This window comes from Triticum aestivum, chromosome 4B (genome assembly GCF_018294505.1).
Source record: "Triticum aestivum cultivar Chinese Spring chromosome 4B, IWGSC CS RefSeq v2.1, whole genome shotgun sequence".
In the NCBI taxonomy this organism is placed as follows: Eukaryota; Viridiplantae; Streptophyta; class Magnoliopsida; order Poales; family Poaceae; genus Triticum; species Triticum aestivum.
The window spans coordinates 265632268-265642067 of NC_057804.1; the positions used below are offsets into that span (position 1 = coordinate 265632268).

At 41.9% G+C, this 9800-nt stretch overlaps 1 pseudogene across 1 annotated transcript; it reads left to right on the top strand.

Annotated features, from left to right (window-relative positions):
- The first annotated feature begins 1802 nt into the window (after positions 1-1802).
- Positions 1803-9033, top strand: LOC123091963 (protein LNK1-like; annotated as a pseudogene). Its single transcript, XR_006443949.1, has 11 exons — positions 1803-2122; positions 2464-2500; positions 2639-2752; positions 3840-4288; positions 4388-4646; positions 4737-4808; positions 7029-7245; positions 7353-7606; positions 7916-8064; positions 8480-8605; positions 8694-9033. The product of XR_006443949.1 is annotated as a protein LNK1-like (transcript).
- Positions 9034-9800: the final 767 nt, after the last annotated feature.

Genomic DNA, 9800 nt, shown 5'->3' on the forward strand with positions numbered 1-9800 from the left:
TAGACGTCAGCGACTGAGTGGCGCGCGCCAGGTTGGACTGCGCAAGCGCCTGCCTTGTTGAAGGAGGTAGCTAGGTCTGCTCACCGGCCGCGTACGCAACGTGCAGGAGTTTCCGGGGAGATGGCCCATGACCCCTGGGGGCATAGGTTTAGTCCGGCGTGCTGACCTCTCTGTTAAGTCTAGGTCGGGTTGCGGCGTATTGTTTGGCCGAGGCCGGGCATGACCCTGGAAAGTGTGTCCGGCCGGAGTCAATCAAGCGTGGTGGGTAAGTTGGTGCACCCCTGCAGGGAAGAAAACATCTATCGATAGCCTGTCCTACGGTAACGGACACTTGGAGTTGTATCCCGATCGATACAACTAGAACTGGATACTCATGATGAGAAATGGATTGAGATGAGAAATGGATGGTGATGAGAATTGGATTGTGATGATAACTGGATAGTATGGCTCTGGGATTGCTTTCTCGCAGGGAGTCGAGAAAGGATCTCTGGCCGAGGTTGATAACACTACTACCACTTTACTTTATGCTACTCTACTCCCTCCTGGTTGCTGCAAGATGGTGGTTTCCAGAAGATGCTAGTCTTCGATAGGACTAGACCTTCTCTCTATTCTGGCATTTCTGCAGCCCAGTCCACATATACAACCTTCCTTTGATAATGTTGCATATGTAGTGTAGATCCTTGCTTGCGAGTACTTTGGATGAGTACTCACGGTTGCTTTGCTCCCCCTTTTCCCCCCCTTCTTTCTTCTTTCTGGTTGTTGCAACCAGATGGTGGAGTCCAGGAGCCAGATGCCACCTTTGACGACTGCTGCTACCCCGAGGGTGCCTACTACCACGTGACGGACGCTGACGACCAAGAGTAGTTAGGAGGCTCCCAGGCAGGAGGCCTTGCCTTTTCGATCGTAGATGCTTTTGTGCTAGCCTGCTTAAGGCAAACTTGTTTAACTCATGTCTGTACTCAGATATTGTTGCTTCCGCTGACTCGTTTGTATTCAAGCTGATGTATTCGAGCCCTCGAGGCCCCTGGCTTGTAATATAAAGCTTGTATTATTTTAATTTGTGTCTAGAGTTGTGTTGTGATATCTTTCCGTGAGTCCTTGATCTTGATCGTACACATTTGCGTGTATGATTAGTGTACGATTGAATCGAGGGCGTCACATTGGGCATGCTAAAGATGAAACCACTTCACAAGCAGGTTGGGAGCGTCTTCAACCTAGGTGGGATACGTCAAAAACCCACCCAGCTAGTTTTGTAAAAATCCAAGTGGACGCGGGAACCCCAAGGAATGGGAGAGGAGGCTCGGTTGCATGTGTTTGCAAGAGATGAAGCCGGTAATTATTTGGTAAGTGGAGCACTAGTTCTTATTTGAAGGGCGGGTAGCTAATGCCAATGTCTATAGTCTTGCGAAGTTTGCTCATTCTTTAGATCAGGGGCTCCATCTTGGCTTGGCTAATCTCATGATCAAGTTTGTATCCCATAAATTGTGGCTTTGGATCAATTAAATTTTGCATTACCTCTAAAAAAGCGAACCCTAAAGAAAAAACCCGAGGGCGTCCGGGGAAAGGGGAGCGCGCCGCGTCGCCCGAACCAAACCCAAAGCCCAAAGCAAGCAGGAGAAGAAAAGTCGCGACGGGTCACGTGCTACGCGCGGGGCCCGCCCGGCAGCGTTGGGAACCAATGAGGGGCGTGCAAGTGATCGGATCGCGGCCGGCGGCTGTCGTCCACTACTTCCCACACCGGCAGGGGCCCCACCCCCGAGGCGCTCCCAGCCGCTAGTTAATCTGCCCACGCACCACACACCACACCAGCCGCAAATAAGATATAAAATCTTCCCTGATTTACTCTATTTTCTTATTCCTGCCAATTTGTTTCTCGTTCTCGCTGCTGCCGTGGTTGCATATCCTGCTACCTGCTGCCCCATCCTTGCTCTTTGCTCTACTTAAAAAAAAGAATTTTTTTTCCTCCCGAAGGCTCTAGAGGCGGAGGAGGAGCGGAACTAGGCCTTTCGTCCTCTTTCTACGGCCAAGACGTCCACAATCTACGCGCGGGTCCCTCCTTCTTCCCGCAGGCGGATCAGGGAGCCTCTGCAGATTATTGACCTTGGTTTGGTTTCGGATTCAGGTTGGTTTTTTTTATCGGTGAATTTCTTCCGTTTCTTTTTCTTTTTGGTTCCGTTTGCTTCTTCTCTCGAGTTTATTTTACGTGTGGTGGTTGATTCTCAGATTTGTTTCTTTGTGTGTGTGTGTGCGCGCGCGCGCGCGCGCTTACATATCTTTCCGGTTTGGTTAGCTGTTTATCGGCTTTCACTCTTCCTTTTCTGTTGGAAGAGAAATTCTCCATCTTACCTTTGTTGAGTGTTGAAATTCGGATCCGGCGGCGGGAGTGTTTGGTTGCAAGTTGAGTACTATTTTTCTTGTCAACATTTCTGGAGACTTTTAAGGGATTTTTCATTGTTTTTGCAGGTTTGATCCAACCCAGATCCAAATCGTCTGATTTGGGGTGAGAAATTCCGAATTCTATCTATCCACTCTGTTTTTGCATGTGCAGTATAGCAGATAGAATTCCCCCGGATTTATTTTACACTTTCTCTCTAATATTCATACTGTATTACTCAACTTAATGGTCACTGTTTTCTAGGATTTGATCAACAACTGGGGATCTTGAGTTGAATATGATATCAAATCCGGTGAACTGGTACAGTTTCGGGCCTGGATAGAAGCTGTAGTGATGCCAGATTGGAAGGCGGGCGAGGTGATCTCCTGATTTTGATGAGTCTCTGTTTCTTAACTGGATATTGCATCTTACTAATAGTTTTCCAAGCGGCCGAATAAGATACCGTTAGATGTATTGGTATGTAACTAGAAATTTAGACGTACAAGTTCTTCTGACCTTAAATAGTACAGTACCTGGCTCAGATAGTGGCTAAAAAATTGATATGTCATCAAAATCGAGGAATTAAAATTAGCCTGTCATGTCTAGATTCTGTATAGGAGTATCATGTACCATAGCCTTCATGCTAACTTTGTGTGTTTGTATTCTATACCTAAATTTGATGCCTCAAGCTTTCTTTTTACTGTTCAATTAACTTGAATCACATGTTAGACCTGCTTATTTTTTATTTTTTATTTTTGCGAAAAAGACCTGCTTATCTTTCGTTGGGTAAGCATGTGAACCGAATCTTCTGTTGCCATTGATTCGTCCCATTCTCTTTGTTGCTGCTGTTCAGCAGCCATCTATTGCCGACCTTCACTTGTTTTTATGTGCAAACAGTACGTGAGTACCCCAACTTGTTTCCATGTGCCAGAACCATGAGTTAGTCGCGAGATCTTATGGGTTTCACCTCTAGCCTACCGCAACTTGTTTCCATGTGCCAGAACCATGAGTTGGCCGTGAGATCTTATGGGTTTCACATCTAGCCTACCCCAACTTGTTTGGGACTAAAGGCTTTGTTGTTGTTGTTGTTGTAAACAACAATACATGAGTAGTGCTAGTAAGATAATCCCTGATATGGCAGCGTACTAATAGTCTACTGGGGACAATTACCTTTGAAGCAAGTTGATCCGGCATAAGAAATTCTATGATCAGATTGATATTCCGCTACAGGTCTCACCTACAGAAAATTAATTACATACTTTCCAGTGATAGAGCAATGTTTCGTGGTACAATCAGCCACATGCTGAACTCTGTTATTTGTCGAGTCTATTCAGTAATTCAAATCACATTGATTCTCTCCAAGCAATAGAGTTGTTTCACGTTCAGCCATTTCCCTTAATACTCAATAAAAGTAATTAGATTCCCCTGCTGTTCACCTGTGGCTAAGCAAGTAGTGTTTTTACAGTTTGAGGGTAAATTCAAGGATGAATTTGCTCAGGGTAATAACAACTTGCAAGAAGATGGAGCAGGGCCTTTGAATATCTCAAATAAGAAACTGAAGCATGGGATTACCAGTGAAGAGAACCCGCAGGGTGTCGTGTCTACAGCAACTAATTCAGATTCACAGAAATTTAATTCAGAGCACATCTACTCTACCTGTGTGGTCGCTTCCAACCATGTAAGAGACTGCAAAATTGAATCAAGTGCGTTTCCCTTGAGCAGAGATGATACTACATCTGGAACAAGATACCAAACAGAAAATTGGAACAATTGCCAGTTTGCACTGAGTAATGGCTCAGCTGTTCTCAACAATCACAGTGTTCCGCAAAGTGATCTCAATTATGGAGATAATGATCTAAACTTCATTGATTGGCCTAGCATTGATAATTTTGAGGATGTTGATACACTATTCAGGTACTTTGAATGTTTCATTTGCTGACTGTGTAAGATCTTACATAAAAATAGTGAAACAGACTCTGGTCTTGTTTGGCTAATCGTTTTTCTCCATCTAAGGGGGTGTGATTCCACATATGGTGAACAACAACTGGAGAACACTGATGAGCTGTCATGGATTCCTTCTTCAGATGCCATTTACTCTTCCGATGTTGCTCTGCAGGCAGGTTTTGACACTTCTTATTCAGACTATGGTATGCTGGATGACCTGTCAGCATTCCCCTGTGCACAAGATAAATCCCTACCAACAGCTGACGAGCAATTCAATGACAATTATCCATTCAACGAGCAAAAGAATGTTAATGTATATGGAGAACAGGCAAGTAAACTGATTATTGTTTCTTCTACATTTGGTTTATCTGGTTGCCATGCAAGCCTTTTTTTATTAATATTTTTGTATGTACCACAGTCTTACCATGGGGGCGCAATGGAATTGTTGTCCACTGACCAGATATGCAATGGAGATGGAAACATTGATATGGTAATTTTACCTCTTTAATCTGTCTAATAATATTAAAAATACAGTGGATGTGCTATTCTATGAAGGGTATGTTTTCAATGGAGTAATTAAGATAGTGCTTCATGCTTTGAGTGCGGATATTGTAGCCTTGATATGGCAGTTTGACCTTTTTTTATTTGTCTAAATAAAAGGACATTGTGTGTTTGCTTGGTTGGTATGTTGGTCAATGGTATGTCCTCAGTGGAATAATTAGGGAACATGATTCATTTTTTCAGTTCCAGTGTCCTTATTTTTGTGAGGTAGAATTTCAGTTTTCCTAATTGTTTCATAGTTCTCCTGTGTCCAGTCTTCGAGAAAAAACAAAGTACAGTTACTCTGTAAGATTGCGATTTGATTTATTTGCTGCTGCTCTAATGTAAGTAACTTGCATGTCCTTGAGGCATGCTCCTTCCTGTCATTTGTGGCAACTTCTAGCGCCTTGAGATCTGACACTATGCAGATCTAGCACTTCCTTTAGTATCTGCATAATTGATCCTAAGATGTCACCTTACACAACATGCACGTGACAACATGCGGGTGAAAAATAAGTATCACAACACAAGTCATGAAAGAACCCGGAACAACAACATATGTAAAACAACTCCGGAGATTCAAATTTAATGAATGAATACGAAAAGGGTCTTTCGACCAAGATACAACTCATACAATGGAAGCGAATATACCTTAGATATGTAAAGTTTAACAAATGCCTTAAGAAGGCTTCAACATGGCATGGATGATATGCAAATGCATCATGAAGCATGGTAAAGGATTCCACTATGTCTACCTACACATATTAAATCGAGTGGAAGCATTATATGTATTATGTAGCATTTCGAACTAACTCCATTGCAAAACTTTATTATGGTTGCACCCTAAACATGATTTTAGAAGTGATTAACATGATGCGCGTCGTGGCTGTGGGCTGGTGCGTGTCATGGGACTTTGACAACGTGTTGCGAGGTTCGGTGGGGGTCGCCGTCGTTGGGGATGACGAGGAGGCAGCGGGGTCGACGGGAGTCGACCGATGGTAGAGATGGCTTGGTCCGGTGGTGGAGTGGCGGTCTTCTAGTTGGTGGTTGCCGGGGGCAGAGGAGCCACGCGACGGCGGAAGGATGGGTTCTTTGGATCTGGTGTCGGGGCCGGTGGTGGTGAATGAGTTCCGCGGCGGCGCTGCGGCGAGGCTTGGCGGCTAAGGACAGGGCTACAGGCTCGAGTGTCAGCGAGCTGTGGGCCTTTGGGTGGCTTAGGCTGTCGGATCCGGATAAGCACGGATCTCGATGTGGTGGCTGGATCTGGGGTGGGGGTGGTGGTTAGGGTTAGGGTTTGGGGGTCTCCTTGGGTAGCTCGTGCTGGTTAAACGGAGAAGGGGTCCGATGGGCCTTGCTGGGCCGACTGCGTTAAGTGTCATGTTAAGCTCAGCACAGGAGCGCTACTGCTAACGAGCGCCTATTAGGCCGGCCCACTGCAAACAGTGTCAATTTTATTTAGTTTTTTTTTATCAATTAAGGACTATAGCTTCCGTATAATATATGTTTGGGCATCAAATGAACTCTGAATTGGATGAAATCTATATGTGGCCTCTCTAGATTATAACAAGGCCACATGAAAAATACAATCCAAGTGGACTTCATTTACTATTTATTTAGAAAATAAATCCATTTGTTAAATAAATGGGTTTTGAACTACGAGTAATAGGTAGGCTTAGGCTAAAATTGTGAAATAATTTGAGTAGCTCCCAAATATCACAAAAAGATAATGTGCAAAGTGTGGAGGTGAGTCTTGGGCTAAAACACCAAAAGGGAGAAGGGTTTATTTATTCACCATATAAAAAATGGAAAAATAAAATAGATCTTGGGGTCTAATAAAAACATCCAAATTCCTAATGAAATGCAACATGATGCTGATGCAATGCTTATGATGCAAAAATAAAAGAACAATCAATTTCTACTTTGTGGTAATCCCTGGGCTGTTACAAGAAGCCACTGTAATAGTTGAATTGACAACCACAGTATGTAACTGCATTAGCATTATTTATTCTGATATGTCATGTGCTTGGGAGGTGGTAAGGAGAACAGATCATTTATTACTATTAGTGCATGACCTTTTTCGAGTAAAGTGGTATCCATTTGAGATGTTACTTTTTCCCCAACTATTTATAAAATTTATCTTTATTTGATTACTGCCATGGCAATATTGCAGATTGGCGAGCGATATTCATCAGAAAATGCCTTGCAACAGTTGGAGGGCAGGAAGTTTTCTGTATCTTCAGGATCTCAATTAAGCTCCTCCCAGAATTTACTGAAGCAAAAGCACCACTCAGATAAAACTTCACCAAGTAATATTACTTCTGATTGCTATTCAGATAGAAACTGCCAGTTCAGTCCATCTATATCTTTTGCACAGAGGAACTTGATGGGTAATATATATGTAAAAGAAATTTCACAGGATATTTGTATGAGTATTTGTTATGAGCGTGTTTGTCTGCCTTTTGGTCTAATTATCAGACTTGATGTATGAGTGCAGTTCAAAAACAAGTGGCTAATTTGCAACCAGGACAGCTCATAAATGATGAAGGACAACTTGGTCAACAAACATTGACTAGAAGAGCTTCATATCCTTGTGAGAACTATGAGGTTGAAAAGAAGGGCTTTGGAAAACAAAGTAAGGATACACTGGGTACATCAGTAGTGGTGGATGGCTCTTTTGTGTCGTCTCTTTCTTCTGATAATTCTGTTGAAGAAAGCAGCTTCCAACAACTTCAGGATGCAGTTAGTCAGGTACAGGTTTATTTTCTGCCTTCCTTTTGTATGTATGGTTCATCAAGTTGAAATACCTTTACCTCCAGCCATAGTTCTTCATACAAGCAACTTGTTTTTTTGCAATTGGACTTGTAGCAGCTTCTTCACTGTGATGTTTCCACATTCTTGCCTCTTGGCATTTTGATTTCCTTAGATGGTCATAATCTTGAGCTGAATAAATCAATGCTATAGTATTGGTACAAGCAATGCTTCCGCGTCCTGCTTCATTGGACATTAAAGTGTGTTATATTTTGGAGCTTACCTTCTTTGCCCCCATTGTTGTTTCAGTTGGACGTGAAAACCAAACTGTGCATTAGAGATGGTTTGTACCGCCTGGCAAGAAGCGCGCAAAATAGACCAGTTTTCCCAAATGCGATGAATAGACATGAAGGAAGCCGGGATGTAAAGGACACACAAAGTATGGAAACTTCGGGCAAGTACGTTGGGATTCTTATAAAAGACCATACTTTGTATAATCATGATTTTTTTATTTGTGGCTTTGCCATTGTCCAGTAACATTTGAATAATGTTTGTCGAAATGTGTCTACTTTATCTCTGGCACAATCTCTTATCTTATAACTCAGTTTGAAATATTGAATCTTATTTCACTAAAACAAATAAAGTATCTTACTCGTTAAGAAGATAGGCTGTGTAAATCAAAGAACTTGTTTATTTTATGATGAGCAACTGGGAAGACAGTTATTCTTGATGATTGTTGCAGTTGTATAGCTGATGAATAGCTGGTAATTATTGAACATGATCCGATCTTGATTGAGAATGGTCACTTTTTAGTAGCATTACTTAAACTGCATTGGACTGTTTCCTTTCCATGTTGATGTTTCTGTTTTGTAGGTTTGTTGATCATAGGAGCATTGAGACGCAGACAAATCCAATTGATCGTTCTATAGCACTCCTACTTTTTCATCAGCCATCTCAAGTGGCTGGAGCTGTTGATAATCCTCGCCACTAAAATCTCATGTTAGCATGTGTTACCTTTTTCTCCTGTGATTTGCGGTTTCACTCTTTAACATGGCGACTCAAGTCATGAGCGATTTGTATCATGCAGAACGAGAACCACAAGGCCTATGCTAAAAACTAGGTTGGTCAAAGTTGCGAAAATTACTGGAGATGGCTCGTGGAAATTCAAGGATCAATCGTCTCCGTGAATGCAGGAGCAATCGTGAATGTTTATCGGATATGGTACGGTATGTACCGTTTTAATCGTTAGTCGGCTGCAAGCAAAAAAAAAAAAAAGAGTACACCAGTTAACCAGCCAACCATGACTGTTGGTACCCTATTGTGAATTCGTTCGTGAAGGTTGACTTTGTGTTGTTCTGACTAGCATTTTGTGTAATCTCAAGACAGACAGATATTGACTTGTATATTCAAATGACTATTTTGTGTAATCTTGCCACTGAGGGAAAGGGTAGAGTATATGTACCAATTGTTGGCATTGCGCGTTCACACTCATTACTCCAAAAGGCGTAGCCATATGATTCTCAATATAACTGAACCAGACTGAATTCTTTTTGGAAACAAACGACCAAATAATTAAGTAACATTTCAAATTTGTTTGACTCAAGAAATAGGGAACCATCCCTAGCGTCCCACCAGACCAGTGCTTGACCGTTAGATTAGTGGCTAATGAACCGTAGATCGTGCACAGGAGGAGCGCTGCTTATTTGGTAGATTTTGTACGTGACGCTCGCTTTTATTGCTCGCTTCCTGTAACTGCCCCGAAACATACGTGTAGCAATTCACTTCTGGGATCGTTGCTGCTTCTGCTTTCATCGCTCAATTAAATTCCGATTATAGTTAAATTCCGTTCTTGTTTATTTTTGGAAAAAAAAATCATTCAAATATATATTTGGTTGCTAGTAAAATTTTCATTAATTTATTTGATGTAATGAAATTAATGTATAGTTCGATACTTTAGTTTTGTTTCCAACACAACAAAAAGTTGCTTCCATCAACGACACAATTTGCCTCTATTGAAACCAAATTTTGGTTTGACTTGATAAAATCGTCCAAGAACTTTACTTCAATGTAACAAATTTTTGCATCGAAGAATCAGTTTTCACATGGATAAATGTGAGTCCCATTTATTTTTTATTATGTTCCCAACCCAAGAAAATCTTTGATTCCATCCAATGAGAAGTGTTTCCATCGCAAA